This window comes from Mycteria americana, chromosome 1 (genome assembly GCF_035582795.1).
Source record: "Mycteria americana isolate JAX WOST 10 ecotype Jacksonville Zoo and Gardens chromosome 1, USCA_MyAme_1.0, whole genome shotgun sequence".
In the NCBI taxonomy this organism is placed as follows: Eukaryota; Metazoa; Chordata; class Aves; order Ciconiiformes; family Ciconiidae; genus Mycteria; species Mycteria americana.
The window spans coordinates 163,963,502-163,983,628 of record NC_134365.1 but is presented as its reverse complement, the minus strand read 5'-3'; the positions used below and the strand labels follow the sequence as shown (position 1 = coordinate 163,983,628).

The 20,127-nt window shown below is 42.2% G+C and overlaps 1 protein-coding gene across 5 annotated transcripts in view; it reads left to right on the top strand.

Annotated features, from left to right (window-relative positions):
* Window positions 1–19,555: 19,555 nt before the first annotated feature.
* Window positions 19,556–20,127, top strand: part of MBNL2 (muscleblind like splicing regulator 2) — a 112,664-nt gene continuing 112,092 nt past the window's right edge. For 4 of the 5 annotated variants that reach the window (XM_075526519.1, XM_075526529.1, XM_075526481.1 and 1 more), the window contains exon 1: window positions 19,556–19,701. The gene's annotated coding sequence lies outside the window, so the exon portion shown is untranslated. The remainder of the gene's footprint in view (window positions 19,702–20,127) is intronic. The other variant, XM_075526534.1, reaches the window with a different exon arrangement.

The window sequence follows — 20,127 nt, the reverse complement described above, 5'->3', positions numbered from 1 at the left end:
TTTGATACCAAAAATCACTACACTTATGAAAGCCTTCCCTGCAATAATGCCCAAAATATTTGTAGCATAAAAAGCAGATTTATTAATATAATAATGAAAATAAGAAAATGCAATTAAGGCAAAGAAGAGTTGATACCAGCCTACAAGCAAAAGATAACGTGGCTGCTTTTTTTTTTGGTGTTTTAACAGAGGTGAAAGCAGTATTTTATGCTTTGTGCCAGCTATCCTTTTGTCCCAGTATACTCTGGACTTGTTACTAGTAATAGATAGGCAAACACTTAATCTGAGTAAGTCCTTTCCTTCTTCCTGTGCTCTCCTTCTACTGGTACATCTTAGATCACCATCCCTTTTGTTCTCTGCATATTACACGTCAGAATTTCAAATGTAACCAATAGGCAGATCAAAAATATTTTTCCAGATTGCCTCTGTACTTCATTAAAAAAAAACCCAAACAAACAAATTTGGCATAATCTCAACTTTATTTTCCTTTTTAGGTCACCTTTTGGTAGCAAGTGAAGCTTTGATAGTGATGAGTTATCCTGTACTTAGGGTTTTTTCTTTTTCTTTTAATGGTGGTTTCTGCTGCTGTAAACCAAAAGAGTGATAATTAATGTCTCCTACTGTTTATGCCTGCTGCCATCTACAACGATGAGCTATTATTATTCTGTCTGCTAATACTTGGAAAGGATATCACTTGGACGACTAATCCAAAATACAGCAAGTGAAGATCATTGTCACAAATGCCTGAAATGGAGACATTGTTACACGTTAGAAATGAAAGGTTTTCATTATATTGGATCATCCAGTCCATCTGGCAAGACTGCGCTTTGCTGCGCGCTCTCTAATGTCTCACACAAGTGCTAGGATACCGCAAGTATTAAATACATTATATTCCTTGAAATACATCATGTTCACTTGAAAAACTGTTCCATAATTATGGTGCTAGGTAGACCTGATCTTGAAAGGTAGTCCAGTTCAGTGGGGCTTTACAGCAATGCACTGGTCTTCCTGCTCAGATCCAGTTACTGGCCTGGAGACAGTCTGAGGCAGTTCTTAGATGAGACAGGCTTCCTGTGGAGAACTAGACTGCAAAACAGCCCAGAATAAAAAGCCAGGCTCATCTCTATACCAGTGGGCTGAATAAAGAGAGAAGAGAAAAGGCTGGGGTTTCTTTTTTTTTTTTTTTTTCTTTCTCTCTTTTTTTTAGGAGTTAGGTTTTTGTGGAAAAGAAGTCCTCACCTCTGTAAAAACCCTGTCAAGCTGCAGTTCTGAGTCTCCATACGGTATCTTCATGGGGACATGTTTGTCAGACAAACATAGTATGTTCACTGTTATTCTCTCGTGTTTTCTGGTAGAAATCCAGAAGACGAGGGCCACCAGAGAGCTCCCAACATCTGGAATTTGGTCTTTTTTGTGTGCACTGCCCCTGGCAGTGGCAAGGCAGAGGAGCTGCCGTCGGCAGGGATTTGGAGGAAGGCGTCTCTCAGTCACCCGGAGTGCTGCATACATCGCCCTGCTGACTGACGTGATGCAGCACTCCTCCTTCTAGTTGACCCTCCACAAGTGACAAGGGATCCCCTGTGCTCTTCTTTTTTTCCGTTCTTCTCTGCTGTGGGTGTCTGTCTCAGAAGCCATGCCGCTCCACACAAATGATGTAGAAGCCACCCCTCCTGGCAGTCCTCCTGTGGCAGGCGGTACAGGACCCCCTCCACCTCTCACAAAATCTTCTATTACCATTTCTCATTGCCTTCATCCCCCTGAGAAAATCTGTCTGCACCTTACTGACAACCTGTTGCAATTGATACCTAGTGCTAATTAAGCCCTGGCCACTAGCAGAAAGTGTCACCAATGGGACTTGCTGATTACAAGCCATAAGTGCAAGACAACAATGTTTGAGTATTTCAAGTAGAATTTAATTCTTGGCTACAAGTCCTTCTAGTCTGGTGATCTGTGGGGTCTTAAACTTTTGTCTTGCTTCCTGTAAATATATGTGACTGAAAAAGAATTTAATTCCCTCATAACATGTAAGGGAGGACAAAACAACATTTTCTTATGGAAACTCATGAATGACATCAGCTGAAAGTGAAATCTATTTGATCGTTCCATCAGCCTTCCAAGCCAACTCCTTAACTAGATTGAAATATTTCAGTGGGATGTTGAAATGTTGAATGTATGTGGGAGGGATCTACACTTCACAATGCTGGGGACCAGGAAACAGTGTTGTTCATAGTGTACATGTAAAAAATAATGAAATGAAGTGATTTCTTGCAATCGGTAAGGTATTGATTCAAAAAAACAGGATTTGAGAACATAGTTCACTGTAAGAATCATGTTGCATCCACGCATCTTGGATATTTGACTTGTACCTCAATTTTAGATGCCTGTTGAATCACCATTCCCAAAGGAAGGGCCTAAGTTCTTTAAAAACTGAAAGGGTAGAGGTCTTCAGAGACACCCATCTCTTTCTTTATGCGGATACCTTGGTGAATCAGTCCTCCTAAAATAAATGTTTAAATGCTAAAACGTAGCACCTATAGTAGGCAGACTGTGTTGCAACCAGATTCACTAACCACATTGCTGATTTTTTTTCCCCTCAGTGCAATTCCTTCAACTATGATTGTTGTAATCTGAAATAATAATATAGTATGCTGTTTATTGTATCTTTTATGTAGTTGTTCCTACTTGCAGTCTATATTTGTTTCATGGAGAAGCTCAAAATGTAATACGCTGCTCCTGCTGATCAAAGTCACAAAAGAGCTGTTTTCTCTCTTGGCTTATTCAACGCATGCAAATATCTCTTGCTCTTCCCTTACCTCTCTGTCTCACCATTGTTTCCTTGTTGAAGATATGTTTACTGTCACTATACATTTTTAATAAGGTGTCCACAGCTGCTTTCCTAAGAAACTATTGTTTCTGTCTCTCTGCCTGTCAGTCAGTCCGTTTCAGTCTGCTCTAGCCTCAGTATGAGAAGCCATGGCTCAGGTTCAGCTGAATTTGTCAGAGGGCTTGAAAGTTCAGATATTAAGTTTTTGTGAGTTTTAAGGAACTAAAAGTTTTGCTAGGTAGGCAGCCACATCAGCAGGCCACTGTTGGAGAGGCTCCAGCATGACTTTGATCTGTTCGGCTTGCCCATTAGCCAGCTAGCACGTGTGTACTGGCCTGCTGCTCAGGATTCACACAGCTTGGAACAAGCCCAAGCACATGACATGAATCATATCCCCCCCCCCAGTCACCCTTTTGCTAGACTAAGCAATCCAAAGCCTTTTAGTTTCCTCTTGTAAAACAAGCTCTCCATTCCCTGGATTATCTGAATGTCATTTGCAACTGTTGGAATTTCAGCTCCTCTCTCTTAACCATGGGTGGGCAGAGCTGCACACGGGAGTCCAGCTGAGGTCACATTAGGTCTAGGTGGTATTAATTTTTGCTTGACTCCAACAAGACTTTCTTGGCTGATTTAAGACTCATTCTCAAAAGCACCAAGAGAGTGCTTACATTTGTGCAGCAAGTGTCTTTGAAGAATTGCTGAGGGTAAGAGGTCCTTTTTTCCCCACAACTAACCCTTTTTTCACTATTGAGTTGCACTAGAGCAAACTACCTTCTGCTTCTGCACATCTTAAAATGTCTTGAGTCATGCGATGACTTTGAATCTCTGGCTAGTGACAACAGCTTCTAGTGAGTACCTCTAGAACAATGAAGATGGCTTGTCTTGGTCTAGGACAAGGTCTAGGAGTTACTAACTTAAGCTTTTCCTTCCTTTTTTATTTGCTTGATGTTTTAAGCAGTAAGATCAATTTTATGAAAATGAAATTCTGTGACATGCTAGAAAGCATTTCAAGGTTGCATTCAGAAGTTCTCTTTTAAGGGAGATTAATAATTTCTTGACTTCTCCCTCATTTACTTTATAGGAATAAATCTCACAGTAGCAAATTTTGCTGCTTAGCCATCCAGTCCTCTGTACCCTGCAGGAATAATGCTATTTTTTGAACAAGCTGTTACAGATATTAATCTTACGATGTCTCTATGTCGGATAAGAAAGGGAGAGATGAGTACAGGCAAGCGGCTGAACTAACTGGAAGACAGGAAAAGAGAAAGCGAAGCTTTTTTGCGTGGTGGCTGTAGAGATGTTCGAGCATTTAATGTTGGGCATCAAAATTTAGGACTTAAATGTATGCTTGAACTGTCTGGTTACTAAAAGGTTATCTGGCCAAACGAGTGGGTCTCCTGGTAAGCATCCTTCGAAGTTGTGTCATGAGAGAGAAACTGTCTTCTGGCCTGTTTGAAGTTTGGCTTTTTCAAATACACTGGTGGATTTTTAGCTGAAATACTGAACATATGTTTGAAGTTTGCTCATTTTTCCTTTGGTTGATAAAGAGAAAAGAGTGAAATGAAAACAGATTTTTTTTTAACAAGGAAGGATTCATTTTCCTACCTAGCGGAAAAGGATGGAGTTATGCTATTTCATATGAAAGCCAGTTCTCAGTAATTAAAGTGTTTTTCTTTTTATGTGATAAGATGGGTGGACTATAAAGTTTCTATAAAAAAGAGGAATAGGAAATATATTGCTATGAAGAGCTACACCGTGTGCTTTTTGTTAGGATTGTTTTGTAAAACCGACTTGCTGGAAGTAATCCACAAATAGGCTTAAAAATAAGCCTCAGAATTTTATTCTGAATATCTCATCAACAACAATAAGGGGAACATTATGTATATTGACAGAGATGACTCTTTGTGTCAAGTATTCACTGTAGTTTCAGAGCTGTTTCATTTTTAAGTGTGTTTGCCAAACATCTTTGGACCTCTTGGACCCGCTGCAGTCGTGATTATTTTAATCTCTTATCTGAAGGCTTCCCATTATTTCTATTCATTAACGTGAAAAAGGCAATCAGCCACATACATTTAGATAACCAGAGCTATGAGGAGCATCTGTTTTCCAGACATCTCTGTGTTGTACGTGACCTATGGTCCCGATTTGGCTGAAATCTGATAGCATTGTATGATTTTGCATGCCATCATTAGAACATTCCTCTGAGGGGCACCGGAACAGGCCCTGAGCCTGGGAGCAGCGTCTTTGGGTGATATTCCTGCTCTTAAGGAAGCTCCGTGCAGAATCACGTCCAGCACATGCGGAGCAGTGCCCTGGAGGATGGGCACGCAGTCTTTGGTGGGCAGGCACGAGCTGGCCTGCACGCCGAGCCGCACAGTAGCCATGTAGCAGCGTTAGTGCGATGATCGGCACGTCTCATAGCAAGGGTTTGTAGCTGTGATCCAGTCAACCGCAGCGATGTCTGTCTCAGCGCACGGGTTTGCACGTTGGTTTGCAAAAAGTATGCAGGCACGTCCTTCCTTCTAGCTGCACCAGGCCTACGCGTGCAGAGAAAACTCAGGCAACGTGTATGTCAGCCGGCAGCTTGGTGCATTGGGAGCGGATCAATAGATCTGCTCTTAGATGCTGAGCCTTCTACATCTTCAATAAATGAGGTCTGAAGTTTTGACTCAGACTAGGTCTGCTCTGGTGTTCTGGACCAAATGTCTCTGACACACATGCCATTAGAAACTGCCTGAAGTTTGGTGCGGGTATTGTGGTTTGGACCCCCTCACGGGGATGGAACATATTTGGGGAGCACCTGGTGTGGGGCTTGAGATTTAGTTTCTCCGAAAGAAATCTAGTTTGTATATACAAAACCCATTCCTTTTACGCAACAATGTGCAGTAAGTGAACAACTGGGGAATTTGATTCAAAACTGCTTTAAGGGTCCGAGCCAAAATGTCAACGTAGGCACAGCCAAATTAATTTTCCAATTATATTTGGTCACTTGATTCAACATTTCCTTTAGATCAGCAAGATGTGTACAATTCATGTAACTTAAACCCAGTGTCATTCCATACGCATTCTCCTGAAAGAGCATGTAAAAGTAGCTTGAAATTGAAGAGTGGGCTATAATGAGGTGGAAAAATCCAAATGTTTTATTTCAATGGCTTCCTCTGGAAAGAAACACGAATTTTAACAATACGAATTTTACTTACGTTGTGATGCTGCACAGATAATGGATTTAAACGCCAGAGAAACAAGTTAAGCTATCAGAAGTTTTGAGATGGTGGCTACCACCACACCGTGATTGCTTACACAAACTTATAAGTTATGTTATATTTTTGTGAAATTTTCCCTGCGGTGTATACAGGAGGTTGGACAACGAAAGTGATTTGAACGCAAAACCTTCCCAAATCCCTTGAATGCTTAAGTGCCTCTACCTTTGCAAACTTGGGAAATATGCAGCAGAAGAAAATTTTAAAATGTATATTTTTATTGAAATTACAATTTCTAATCAGGATGAAAGGAATACGAATTATATCCACTGACATTCGAACAAGAAAAAATCAACTATAAATCAAGTTTAAAGCTAATCCTTTGATCTGTGATACAAATCAAATCCAGGTCAGTAATGCCTGAAACATCATCAGGATGACCATTCCCTAAAACAGCTGAGGTGATGTCAGGCTGATTTCCCTGAAGACTGGCGGGTGTATCACAAAATGCTCCACCACACTTCATCATCGCACCTTCTCTGCGAGTTCAGATCTCAGGGCTCTCCCAGTCCATCACCTTCCATAGCTATGTCATTGTTTATAAAACATCTGTTTATTTGCATCCAGGTTTCACTAAAATTGAGTAATAGAGTAATATTTTAAAGCGGTTTACCGATGTTTAGTACTATTCAGTGAAGTTCAGAGGTAGTAGTTGGAAACACTTCTCATAAGTCTCAACAGAAAAACAGCATCTGTAAGGGTAACTTAAATCTTACCTCCAATGTAAATCCTCCAATGAAGACATACAAAACCCGAAAAAGTCTATGTAACGTTATAATAAAATAAATTCCAAATTTTTACCTCATATTTTATTAATCAGGAGTACCTTTATGATCTGATGTGGGGCAAATCTAGGTTTACGTCATTGCACATGAGGATAAAAATCTGAGCATCTTTAACCCATGCTGTCTACAGATCTGGTGCCAGAATTATAATATTGAAGTCACCACTCCAGATGACAGCAATCTAATGTGATACCAGCCAAACGAATATAAAAGGGAAAGATTTTTTTTTTAAAAAAAAGCATCATAAATAATCTTCCGTAGCAATATTGAAAGTGCTTTGAAGCAACAGTTCATTCCTTACTCAGAAAAGCTGGAGGCTGCAAAGGTCTCCTAGATTACCATAGTAACTAAAAGAATAATTTAAATCTGCCTTTTAAAGAGTTGTAAATAATGCAAGTGTAGTATCAGTCACTGCTCATTGCCATTTCACATGCTCCAGAAGACAATCTGAAGAAAATTGTGGTATCACAGTGCCTCTTGTAAGGAATTCCAGCATCATAAAATGATGTCTCCAAATCTATCCCTTTCTCTGTTGTTTCTTTCTGGATCTATCTGATGAGAAACAAGAACTTGTACATCAGGCTTCATTTACGTTTCTCCTTGGGAAGCTGAAATGGTTGTAGACATCCACTTCTCTGTTTGTCCAAAAAACATCATTATAAAGGATTGCGAATATTAATAAGACTGTCTCTATGTGTGTGCGTGCCGAGTGTTGAAGGATCTGCTGGAAGCGTTACAGTGCTGGTACACAGCTGCAAAACGCATGTAAGGGTCTTCAGCGTTATCTGCAAGAGTGGAAACACAGATTTATGGGTGCTGCTTTCAATACTATTAATAGGATTGTAAGAGAAAATCTTTTGGATGGGGATTTAAATACAAAGATGAAATGGTACTGATGATCTCCTACAGATTATAAGTATATACGTCTATAAGGAAAAAGGGACATAAAATTCTGATCCTGTGTGTCGGAATAAAAAATACAGCAGGCCAAGAAATTCCTGAAGAACCACATAGGTAGTCTTTTTTGTTGTCTAGAAAGTAGACATTATAAATAATTCGGAAGATATCCAAGGTATATGTATGAATAGGAAAGATATGGCTGAGGATTATATGGAAACTTGGAATTCTGAGCCAATTCCCAGATGCTATTTTAATTCCATATGGTGCGCAAGGATTTTATAAAATACAGTAAAGCAGTGGCTTGTGATTTGGAAGAGCAAATGAGCGCGTGCTTTGAAGCATTAGGCCTTAGTCCCTTTCATGGGTAGGTGTGGAATTTCATAGCATTCCTCCCCTTTGACTGCAATCAGATGGTTCTGTTGTCTTCTGGGAGAACCTCCCATTGTCATGGTAGTCACGATAGGGATGAGAAAAGAGCCTTCTGAAAGCAAGCTGAAAATTATTAGCAAATTGAGTAAACTGCTGCTTAGAAATTATTTCCTTTAGCAAACAACCTACACACATTTTCATCTTATCTAATTACTTCAGGTACAGCAAAAGAACGGATCCTGTTTCCATCCTTAAGACAGGCCAGCCTGTTTTGGGATCTGGGTAAGCCTGTTTTCTTTCCAGAGCCTTTGTCACACACATGTATCTTCCCCCTGGAGAAGCCACGTTTTCTCAAAAACATCATTTTCTCCATGCTCCCTGGCTCTGGATTAGTATATTGCTTGTTAGCTTCATTGCAGGGCCTAGAAATAAAGTCTTCCTTTTGCTTAGACTGCTCTTGAGACCAGGCAGCCTGACGCACCGAGAATATATACCTGCGGTGTGTGCGCCAGGGCTGTTTGGCCATGATCCAGGCAGCCTTTATGCCTTGTCCCTAAGGGGAAATGTGCCGTTGCTGCCTCTTCTCCCTGACATATGAGGCACCATCTCAGGAAACCTATACATAAGATGTATTTTCAAAACAGTAGTGTTTGCCGCTAATCTTTACTGTATTTATTGCAGGTGCAATGGGAGAAACTAGGAAAATCCTCTAGTATAGTGAGACACATCCACAATTAAAAGACAGAAAAAGGAAAAAAAAAAAAGATGTTGTGACAGACAATCTGTTAATATAGATTCAATACAAAGAATTAAGTTCAGTGCAGATTATTAAGGCATGAGCCTTTGCCCCTTTAGAGGTATGGGGACATTGTTTATATTGTGGTATTGGTATGAAGTGTACAAACCCTATGATGGCTCAGGCAGGGAAAGATTAAAAGAAATAAGGCAGTTTAGGATTGGTGTTAGTCTTGTGTTAAAATAGACAGGACCCATATAGGTGGGCATAGCACTGAGTCTTAGAAGAAAACGTAGCTAGTTCTAATCAATAACACAAATAAGAGGGCTTACTTTAATGTAATTTCTGACTTGATAGCGTTCTCTTAAATGAATATAATCCTTAGCCTATTAAACTTTAGTCTAACATTATATTGAATTCATAGCACTTATGTTGCACTTTGGAAAGGCAAAGTGCTGTGAAGTATTGATCACGCAGCAAAAAGATGTTATTGAGTATTTGAAAAGACTGGTAGTTTTACTGGGGGGTAGAAAAGACTGTATCAGTCTCCCAGCTCTTGTTTTTGGCAATGAGAAATTGAAGCCCAAAACTGAGATTTCCACTGAGTTAATTATTCTATGTAATCCTCTGGTTTTCCAAATTTATTAGAAGTGTCAGTAACAGAAATAGTTCTGCAACAACCCCCTCAATTTATACACAGTGCACTTTTTTTATTATCCAGTGATTTCATATCCATTTTGCCTGACTCATTTGTTCTATGGTGCCACTCTTACTTTGTATTATAGTTCCACCGAATTGAATTTGCTTTGCAGAGAACTCAAGTGCCCCAGCAATGGTACATTTAAAGGTATGTAATGGTAGGTAAAATAACAGAATAAGAAGGGCTAAATCCTGCTGACCTTTGTTATTACCTAGGAATTCATATGGTTGCGATTTTTAGCTGCAACTGCTTTTCACAATCCAGTTTAAAATCCACCAAAAAGGAACAGAAATATTCTTATATAATTTCAACCCTACCCAGCTTCCCTTAAGATGTGTTGCTATAAAATAACCATACTTTTTGAAGATGAGTGTTTTATCCATAAGCTTAGGTAAAATGAATTTCTATTGTATATTGATATACTATCTAATATAACTTCTTCTAGCGTCACAGACCACAACTGAACTTTCACTGGTTCAGTACCATGTTTCCATAATGCTTCCAGGTGAAACAGGTTTCACAGCTTCACTTTTTAAAGTTGTTTTTCCCAAATAAAGCTCTATTTAAGTTTTCAACATAAAGAAGACTCTAACCTGGGTAGGCAGAGGACTTCCACTGTTAAGTTCTTTTGAGTTATGTTAGTTAAAAAAAAAAAGGGCACTCAAATTGTAGGAGAGAAAAGCCAAAGATAAAATAACGGCAATTATACCCAACATATGTGCCTCTTCAGATTTGTAGAACACAGTGTAGACGGCCATTTAAGTGTAACATTCAATATACTTAAGACACCATTTGTACCCTACATGCCGTACGTTTGGTCCAGACTAGCCAAATCACAATTAGAAATAGGATGCTGCCAAAGCAGAGTTTTATTCCATATGTAACATCAGTACAAGATGTAAAATCAAGCACAAGATTTCCCCGTTCAGTGCCAGACACTCTATTAGTTAACCTACAGATGCATTGCTTCTTCACAGTGCAGCGTTGGATTTATCCACAAGAAAGCGTTTATATGAATCATACATTAGTGGTGAATTATGTAGATGTGAAAGCATGCATCATTTTCCCATCTGCAACTTCACTTTGTATTGCTCTCTCTATCGATTTGGAAATAAAAACCCTTCTGGTTTTGCTCTAATCGGTTGCTCGGTTCCAGTTCCACGTTCTGCCAGGGTCGCCCAACTTGATCGTCTCGTCTGCAGCTCCTGGCTGGCTTCTCCCAGCCTTTGCTCTCTGCTTGCGCCGAGCGTGGTGATACCCCACTCAGATGGCACAGTCGGAACTGGGGCACTCGGTATCGCCTGGTTGTCAGCCTGCTGCATTGCAGCTGGGACAATTATACTGTACATTTTTTAATGGATTTTTTTCCTATTTAAATAGATTAGCTGCCTCTTGTTTTCAGCCCTCATTTTTCATGTCGGAATTTACACGATTTACTTCATTATGTTACTTTTGCACCTTTGGGCTTCCAGAAACTCTCAACTGTTTTTTCACACCGTAACTGAGGCTCAGGTAGCTAGGAGGGCACCTATGCTTGTCAATGCATTGCATGTAGAAGGAAATGAATTATTTAAACATTATCCATTTGCAGCAGTGCTGCATAGGTATAAAACTCTGACATAACTTCTGTGAAGTTGTGCCAGTAGCTTTAGGGATCGGTTAAGTATTCATTGAGCATATCCCTATAAAAGTCATTTGCACATTTTAAAAATGTACTGTAGTTTATAAGCCACTGGATATTTCAGTGCTTTGTTCTGTATTTCAAAGGACAAATTATAAAAAATATTTGCATATTTTTCCTTGGTAATTTAAAAATCAAAGTTCTTAAACAGCTATCATTTTTAGACATTTAGTAGGAGAAACGCTGAAATTAAATTGCAGAATAAGTCTCTATTTCAGAAAAAAACCCCAAAACCCAAATGTGTGTACTTAAATTCATCTCTATTCAGCAAACCATTTAAACATACCAAGGCTCCACTGGAACTTTAAGACATACTTAAGTGGCCTGACAAATAGCGATGAACTTAAACAAATGCTTGAAGTTAAGTGCTTTGTTGAAACAGAATTCAGTGTTGCAATTCCCACCCTGTAAATTATTAAATAGATGTAGGTGAAACTGTAAAGTATGAACTTTAGCAACCTTACTAATGAGTCTGAGAAAACTTCTCTGGTAGGGAACTAACAATAGTTACAAATATGTGTGCTATCTTTTTACAGAGTTATACAGTTTGCTTACATTTAGGTACAAAAATGGTATTTTAAAAAGCATGTGTAGAACAGATACACGATGGAGTTTTGTATAAAAGCAAAAATAATATTATTTAAAAAATACAACTTCCCTAGCAGATGAGCATCTGCAGCATTAAATTCTGCCCTGATTTAGACAATGTCATGGCAGTAGGAATAACTGGTGCAACATCTGACCTCTTGATGCTATGAGTTTAGGGGAATATGGCTTTGATACAGGTCTGCAGGTCTGGTTGGATTATTGCTGTAGTCACTACTAGCCTTAAAAAGCTATAGGGTAAAATGCGTGAAATATCACAGAATCACAGAATCGTATAGGTTGGAAAAGACCTTTAAGATCATCGAGTCCAACCATAAACCTAACACTACCAAGTCCACCACTACACCATGTCCCTGAGCACCTCATCCAAACATCCTTTAAATACCTCCAGGGATGGCGACTCAACCACTTCCCTGGGCAGCCTCTTCCAATGCTTGATAACCCTTTCAGTGAAGTAAAATTTCCTAATATCCAGTCTAAACCTCCCCTGGTGCAACTTGAGGCCATTTCCTCTTGTCCTATCACTTGTTACCTGGGAGAAGAGACCGACCCCCACCTCGCTACAACCTCCTTTCGGGTAGTTGTAGAGAGCGATAAGGTCTCCCCTCAGCCTCCTTTTCTCCAGGCTAAACAACCCCAGTTCCCTCAGCCGCTCCTCATCAGACTTCTGCTCCAAATATGTTCTCCTATATATGAGTTGTCAAAACATTTGGATCTTACCTTATGACAAATTGTTTTATGCTAAAGCTTATGAACTCCATATAAAACATCAAGATGGAAAATACGTACTGTTGGTTAATTCAACCTAGGGAACATTTGCTGGCTAGCTTGTATGGAAAAATAAGGGACAAACTTCAAGGAGAAGGGTTATTTTCTTTTCAAAGCTTCTTAACGCAGTATGCCCTGCTCCCAAAGGGAATGACTCATTATCAGACCTTCTCTTGACAAAGAATAGTTAATCGTCACTCTAAAAATTACTCTGTTGTTTATGTATTTCTCATTAGAATCTGATTACACTCCATTTGCGTAAACACATAATGCTAGCACCAATATTCATCTATGAAACTCTAAAAGAGCTAATTACCCAAAGCTTAGACTAATTGTCAGCATAACGGACAGAGAACATGGCTTTGAAGTAGGAAGCGTTAAGAGAAACTGCCAGTTGTTCAAAGATAGCCAGTTGGATATGTAGATAGCCATGATTTCATTAGCATGTAAAGCTTTTACTGGCCAGAAAGCCACTCTGGTTAAAAAATGAAATGAGGAGATGAGAAAATATAAAATCAATTTGTATAGAGTCAGGTGGGAAAAAAAGAAATTAATGACAGGGATTAAAAGTATTAAGATAAAAACCAGTTACTTGCTAGACTACTAGTGGGCAACTGGATTAAATGCAGTAAAAGGGCACTTTTACTAAGTATTAGAAGGAAAAAAAAGGAAGAATCCTACATCAGGGATACATGAAGCATGGTGAGTAAACAGTACAAGAGATTTCTGTTTGGTATTTGGAACAAAGGAATTATGTATCCACGTGAGGAAGTGGCAAAAAGACGAAATATCACCTGCAAGAGAGCAAGCAGGCCAGGATCTGTTCAAATTAAACTGCAGCCTTAGCAGAGTTAGGCGAGTACCTGTCTTCAGCTGCTAATAATGCATTTCCTTCGGTCACGGGTAATTCCAGAAGAGTATTGTCGAAGTTCCCTCAGTTTTTAAAAGCTTGAAAGGACCTATTGAAGAATTAATGATGTCATTCATAACCATAGAAAAGAGATTGCTAATTTGGGATCTTACTAACAAAAATTAGAGGTTAAAATATAATTAAGATCGGTCAACACAGCATCCCAGAAGGTAGATCTTACTACAGTTCCTTTGCTGAGGGAGGTGTCTGTGCTTCTTCGCTTGCTTTGAAAAGTATGTAATTCTGCGTGCTGAAGACGACTGTGTTCACGTAACAGCCATTGAGTCCTTCAAAGCTTTTTAGTCAATACCACAATAACACTGATTTAAAAGAACTTCCATTATATGAAATTAGCATTACGTGGATTAAAAACTGACTCACTGGTTGATCTCCAGACATCACTGTTAATGAAAAGACATAAACAAAGAGAATTATTGTGCTGAGGGTTTTTTCCCAGAGATCAATTTTTTTTTGCCTAATGCTTTTATGAATGATCTAGGCAACATAAAATATGATAGTAACTTTGCAGATGATAGTAAATATTGAAGAGCATGTACTACTTTTGCCAGTGGGGCTGAATCATCTGATTGAGAGTCACAATTCAACAAAAAGGCAAATTAAAAGGGCCAAATACAATGTATTCCACGAGGGATCTGACAAGACTAGCTGTATCTACAGGGTAGGAGACTCGAGGTCAGAAAGGAGTTCTACAGTTGGAGGCTTGAGAAGTGCAGCGCGTGTGGTTTATCAAAGAGTGAAGAGAATTACAGTGACTGCTAGGTATAGCAAAGAGCGAAGGAGAGATCTCAGTCAGGGCTGGCTTTTGAACCTGCGTGTCAAAGGTACAACGCTACTTGGTGGCTGGAAATTTGAAGTTGGCTAAAAACAAACTTGAAATGAGAGACGGCGTGCTAGCAGCAAACGTTAACTGTCGGAATAGGTTATTGGGGAAGGTGGAGGACTCACGCTTGTAAGTGGGTGAAAACCTAATCAGAATTCTTCTCCACACACATAGTTTAGCCTAGTTTCAGGATGGATGGTCACAGTGCTGCATGTTTCTTCTGGCTGAGAAGCCTATGAGGTTACGTGCACACAAACTGCACAGGGCAATGGCTCAGCATTGACAATTTGCATTGGTCCATACTGTTTAATGACTACCTAACACACGGTATAGTTACACGACAGCTAACACGCTTTCAGACAATAGTGACCTTGCAAACAGACACTACCATCCCCTAAGCTCAGGGAATAACCGTGCACACCAGGCAGCACAAATGTGGCCAGCTTTATTGGGCGTAGAAGAAAGTTTAGCCGTCTGCATGCCACACACGCTACATCACTTGGCCATGGCGTCAGAGAAGAGTCATATGTAGCAGTATAGAGATGTCCCTCTGCAGGCCTGCTGGAGGATATGAGCACTGTATCGCCCTGAGCACGTTCATTACATTTGCAGCTTTTCATTAAGACAATGAATGTATTAAAATCTTGTATGTCTGGACTTCAGCTGGTTGGCTGTCACAGTAAGGAAAGGCTCCTCTCTCGTGCACAATAGCCCAATTGTAATTTGTGGGTAGAGGGTTATCTCCCTCTGACGCACTGGAAATGAGGCTTTCCTAGAGCTGGAACATAGGTGGGAAAGCACTCGTTTTCTGAAATCATATGGAGAACCTTCCTTCTCAGATGCTTGTCTGCTACGGCTTTTTCACACGGTGAACAAAGTGCCAAAGCGTTCAACAAATGTATAAATGGGAAAGAATTTGCTTCCAAGTCAGGGGGATCCTATCTTCCTTTGGAGCACAAGGCATGGGTTTTCTCTTAGGATCATCTGGAGATATGGCACCACTGCAGATTAAAGAAGAAGCCAGCCCCTACCAGGCCCTTGATCAACCTTAGTTTCTCCTTTTCTTTGAGTATAGCACGCAAAACTCAGTCTGCTGTGGGATAAGATGGCTTCTGATGTGACTGCTGAAGATGAGTAACAAAGTCATTGGGCTGGCTCTCCGTGGCTTTGTCTTGAGACAATTTAATAGCACATGGCGCATGGTGTCTGTAATCTATCGATCCACTATGGCCTTAAGTGCTAAAATAATGAAGGTCCGTGAAACTTCCTAATAAATATATCATGACGGTATTTGAAGTATTATTTTGAAAAAGCATCCTGAACAGATGGGGCAGATGCCCCAGTGGTCACATGAACAAATTTAATGTTGCATACATGAAAAAAGGCATTGCAAAACTTGTGCAGAAGAAGCAGCTTGCAGACTTAGTTTCCTTGGATGATGGCATTGCATAAACTTTGGGTGAATTGTTTATGGAAACCTGATGCTCCAGCATTAAATAATAAAATATTTGTTCAATTAACTTGCATGAGTTCATAGGTTAAGTTTCATGTTTTCTCTTTACTATTAAAAAAAAAAAAACAACAAAAAAAAAAAGAAAGAAAAGAATGAGTTATAGCACTGGCTTTGAATACTAATGGCCTCTGTATGTACATATAGGTGCCCACATATAGGAAAACTTCATACTCAGCTAAATTTTTCTGTTCTTTAAAAAAATGAGATTGAACTGACTTGACTGCCTTTGAAACAACAAATTAATCTCAACTTGTGTAGACAGGCATAACGTCAGTGAAAGCATGCCAACTTTCCCTTGCTGCAGCACGTGAATATATAGATACTAAAAATGGTCTTTTGTAAAGTTTCTTTTTACTGGTAGCCTTGAAAATTAAGGGGCAAAGAGAAGTCATGTCTGAACTTAGGAGTTTTCCATGATCTAAAACAGGTTGTTGGATTTTCTCGGTAGCTACTATTATTCAATTAAAGGTATGGCTTATGCCAGTATGGGCTCAAGTTATTTCACTCCATACATCTTCCCTTGTATGAAATTCCCAAACTGATTTGAGGCTCCAGAGAAAGGGGCTGCACAGTGTACAGATCATGTACGCCACATTTCTAGTGTCACGTAAAAATTGAACCAATTCCCGGAATCCCAATGTTTGAAATTCACGTGTGGAGACACATGAGGGCACCACTGGGTGGGGGATGGCTGCTGGTGGAAAATCGATGGCTACGGGCACCTTCTGCAGGCTAGCTCGTATGACGCTCCTGGACTCCAGGCAGGAGACGTGGCTGGTGGCCTCATGGCAAGCCCCTGAGGTGCAGGTGGCGCAGCAGGGGAGTGCAGAGTGGAGACCAAAAGAATGGGCTCTCATGCTCTGTTAAAAGATTTGACAGGTCGGCTTTAAGTGTACTCAACATTCCTGAATATCATTTTATAATTTTGTACAATATGAATGGCTTTCTTCATACGCCTTGTTTAATGGTAAGATATCTTGAGTCTTTGTGGTATGTTCTTAGCAAAAAGTAATAATACAAATAAGACAAAACCCCCTGCAAATATTAAAGAGTTAATGGTATTCAACTTTGTTTTGCTTTCTCATCAATTTTCTAGGCTGCACCTTTCAAAGTAGGATAATATTGACCAAGCCTCATTAAACTGATTTAGAAATTATTTTTTAAAGAAAAAAGCAAAATTAATGATCCATGTTCTAATATCAATAAGCCACTTCAGAATGTACATTGATAAACTATCGCTACTAAAAAAATACTCTCGATTGGTGGAGAGTATCCCAAGTGAGGACAAGTGCTGAGTAGGCGCTTAGGAAGGCATGAAATTCATGCAGGGAATAGCTGGCGAAGAAAGGGTGCTGTTGGCACTGACCCCCTATGCAGGCAACATGAAGTCATCATTGCAACAAAGACGAATCTCATTGAGGGATTTATTAGCAAATACGCTATACGTAAGTCACTATTAATTATTCTACTTTGTTCTTTACTGGTCCACAGTGCCCTGTTGTGGACATTACATTCAAGTGTCTAAAGGAGAGCGACAAGAATGATAAAAGTTTGGGAAAACACGACAATTTGAATAAAAAAGAGCAGTCTGAAGGGAAAAGATACCTCATGATGGTTTTAGACGTATATGTAAAAGATTGTCGTAAATAGGATAACATCAGTTGTCCTCCATAATCACAAGAGGAAGACAAAATGTAATCAGGTTGATTTGCAGAAAGAGGGGCTTGCGCAAAAACAGTTAATGGGCACAATAAGTTGCCTGAAGAGAATAGGCACTCCACCTGAGGTTTTTAAAAGCAGGGTAAAAAAGCATGTTGGATTTGGCCTGAAATATATTTAATCCTGCTTCACTCTGAGTAGATGCCTAATAGAAGGCCTCAGGAGAGCCTGCGTTTTACGATACCAGCTGTGTACTAAAGTCTTATTGATGGAACATCCTGTGGAGGCTTTCTGCATATTTAACAACGTCTTTTTCAGTTCTACCTTCTCTCATTTAACAAAGATTAAAAACCAATGTGCCAGGAAAATGTTTACAGCCTCACTTCTTTTCCTCCACGGAACTGCCATTCACCAAGACCAAAATCGTAGAAACGGAGGGAAGGAATGGGTAGAGATGTTGCTGTTGCTGCTCCTGGTCGCCTGGGGACCACCGTCTTCAGCAATGGGTTAAGCTGGAGCAGCAGCAGCAGCAGATTTTTTTTCTTATTATTTTTTCCCCCTTTTCGAAGCCATTCTCTCCTCCTACCAACTGGGGGAGGGTGCTTATTGTACCTGGTGGCATCCTCAGCTAAGCTCTGGCTGGGCTTTGTATTTATTCCATTTACTATATTTCCCTTTCAAAGTAGAGCAATATTAACATACTTTTTCTCATTGGTTATATTCAAACACCTTTACCCACGGGGTCGCCTTAACAGACTGGTTAGAACTGGTTTCCAATTAGCCTTAAAATATTAATTCATCACTCTGCTCATTACTTTAAGAAAAGAAAGAAAATTATTTTCTTTCTGTCTCTTTTTTCAGCCCCTGAACGCCAAAGGAGGTGGCTAAGTTGAAAGGCTCACTTTCTTTCTCAAAATGTAACACCGTACAATTTTGTACAGTACATTTTGGCAGTAGCAAGAATCTGGAAGTTCAGTTACGGATTCTTGCAGAAGACCTCAGGGATGGAGAGACTAAAAGAATTTAGTTGAAATTGAAGTGCAGATGCTTTCTGATTTATTGCCCCCCTCCCCTTACATTGTGATGCTGCAGCAGTTTAGATCCACTTAGGGTGAGGCAGCTGTGGCCTCACTCCTTGCCATGCCCGGCCATCTCCTTGTTGCCTGACTTTCTGGAGAGGCTGCTCAGGGATCTAAACTGCCTGGAAACCAATCGTGGGGTTTGTCCAACCAGCCTTCAGCCCTGCCAGCCCACAGAGCAGAGATCGCGGGGGGCGAGGGGACCGCGGGGGACACACGGCCTGAGTCGGCGGTACCCCGACAGCTCCACTGAACCCCACCGTTAGCTTCACCCGGCAGAGCACAAGCGCAGTCTGACGGGCTGGAGGCAAACTGGGAACCACTGCAGTTCCCCTCTCTCTCTGGCTGGGGATATTCCATATTTTTTAGGGGAAGGTGCCAGCCCTTGCTCCAGGGAGAGCGGCTTGCAGGGGAACAGGGGCCGAGGGGTACCGCGGGCCTGCGCTGGCTGCCGTGGGCGAGGGGAGAGCACTTTTTCGCCTGTGAACGTCATTTAAGGGGAACAGACACTGTTCACGAATTCGGGTCAAAATGTGGTAAGAATGAGCTCCGAGAGCCAAACCAACCACGCGTTTGTTTCCTCCAGAAAATCGCCTACAGTAATGGTGACACTCCATGGCTCCAGCAATAAAAAGGAAGCAGAACAACACGCCTCAAACCCAGTATTTTGGCCCCTCCGCAGCACCCCCTCCGCTGCCGCCCCCGTTGTGTTGCGGAGGAAACGCTCGGCTTGGTCCCCGGGGCGGGCCGGGCTCCCGGCAAAACCCCGCGGGGCCAGCCCGCACCCCCGGCGCCGCCCGGGCCCCGGCCCCGGCCCCGGCTCCGGCCCCCGCCGCCGCGGGACGGCGCGGGGGACGGCGCGGGCTGCGGCGGGCGGGCCCGGCCCGGCCCCGGGGCGGTGCGGCGCGGCGCTCGGCCCCGGCAGGGAGGGGCCGGACCGCCCCTACGCGAGGAGCCGCCGCCGTCGCGGTCGCGGCGGGAGAGGTGACAAGCCGCTGCGCGGAGCCGCCTCCGTCCGGGTGGGAGAAGCGGAGAAGCGGGTGCTCTCCCGCCCCGCGCCCCGCTCCGAGGTAAGGCAGCCGCCCGCGCCGCCGCCAGCCTCCCCGCGCCGCCGCCCGCCCTCGCCCCGCGGTGCCGGGGCACGGTGGGGGGACAGCGGGTCCCGCGGCGTCTCCGTGTTCCCCCCGCCGCGGGGCCGGGCCGCGCGGGGACGTTGCGGGTGCGCGGCGGCGGGAGTTGCGTTTCTCCGCCGCCCCGGGGAGGAGTCGCGGCGGCGGCCCCGGGGGAGCCTGGCGGCGGCGGCCCGCGGCGCCTCTCTGCGCGGGGAGCGGCCGCCGGGGCGCGCCCGGCCGAGCCGCTGCCCGTCCCGCCGCACCTGGGCGGGCGGCGGCCGCCGCCGAGCCCGCCTCGGCCTCTCCGCCTGCCGCCGCCCCGAGCCCGGCACTTGTTCGGGTGCCCCCGGCCCCCGCCGCTCGTTTCCCCTTCGCTTTTCGGGG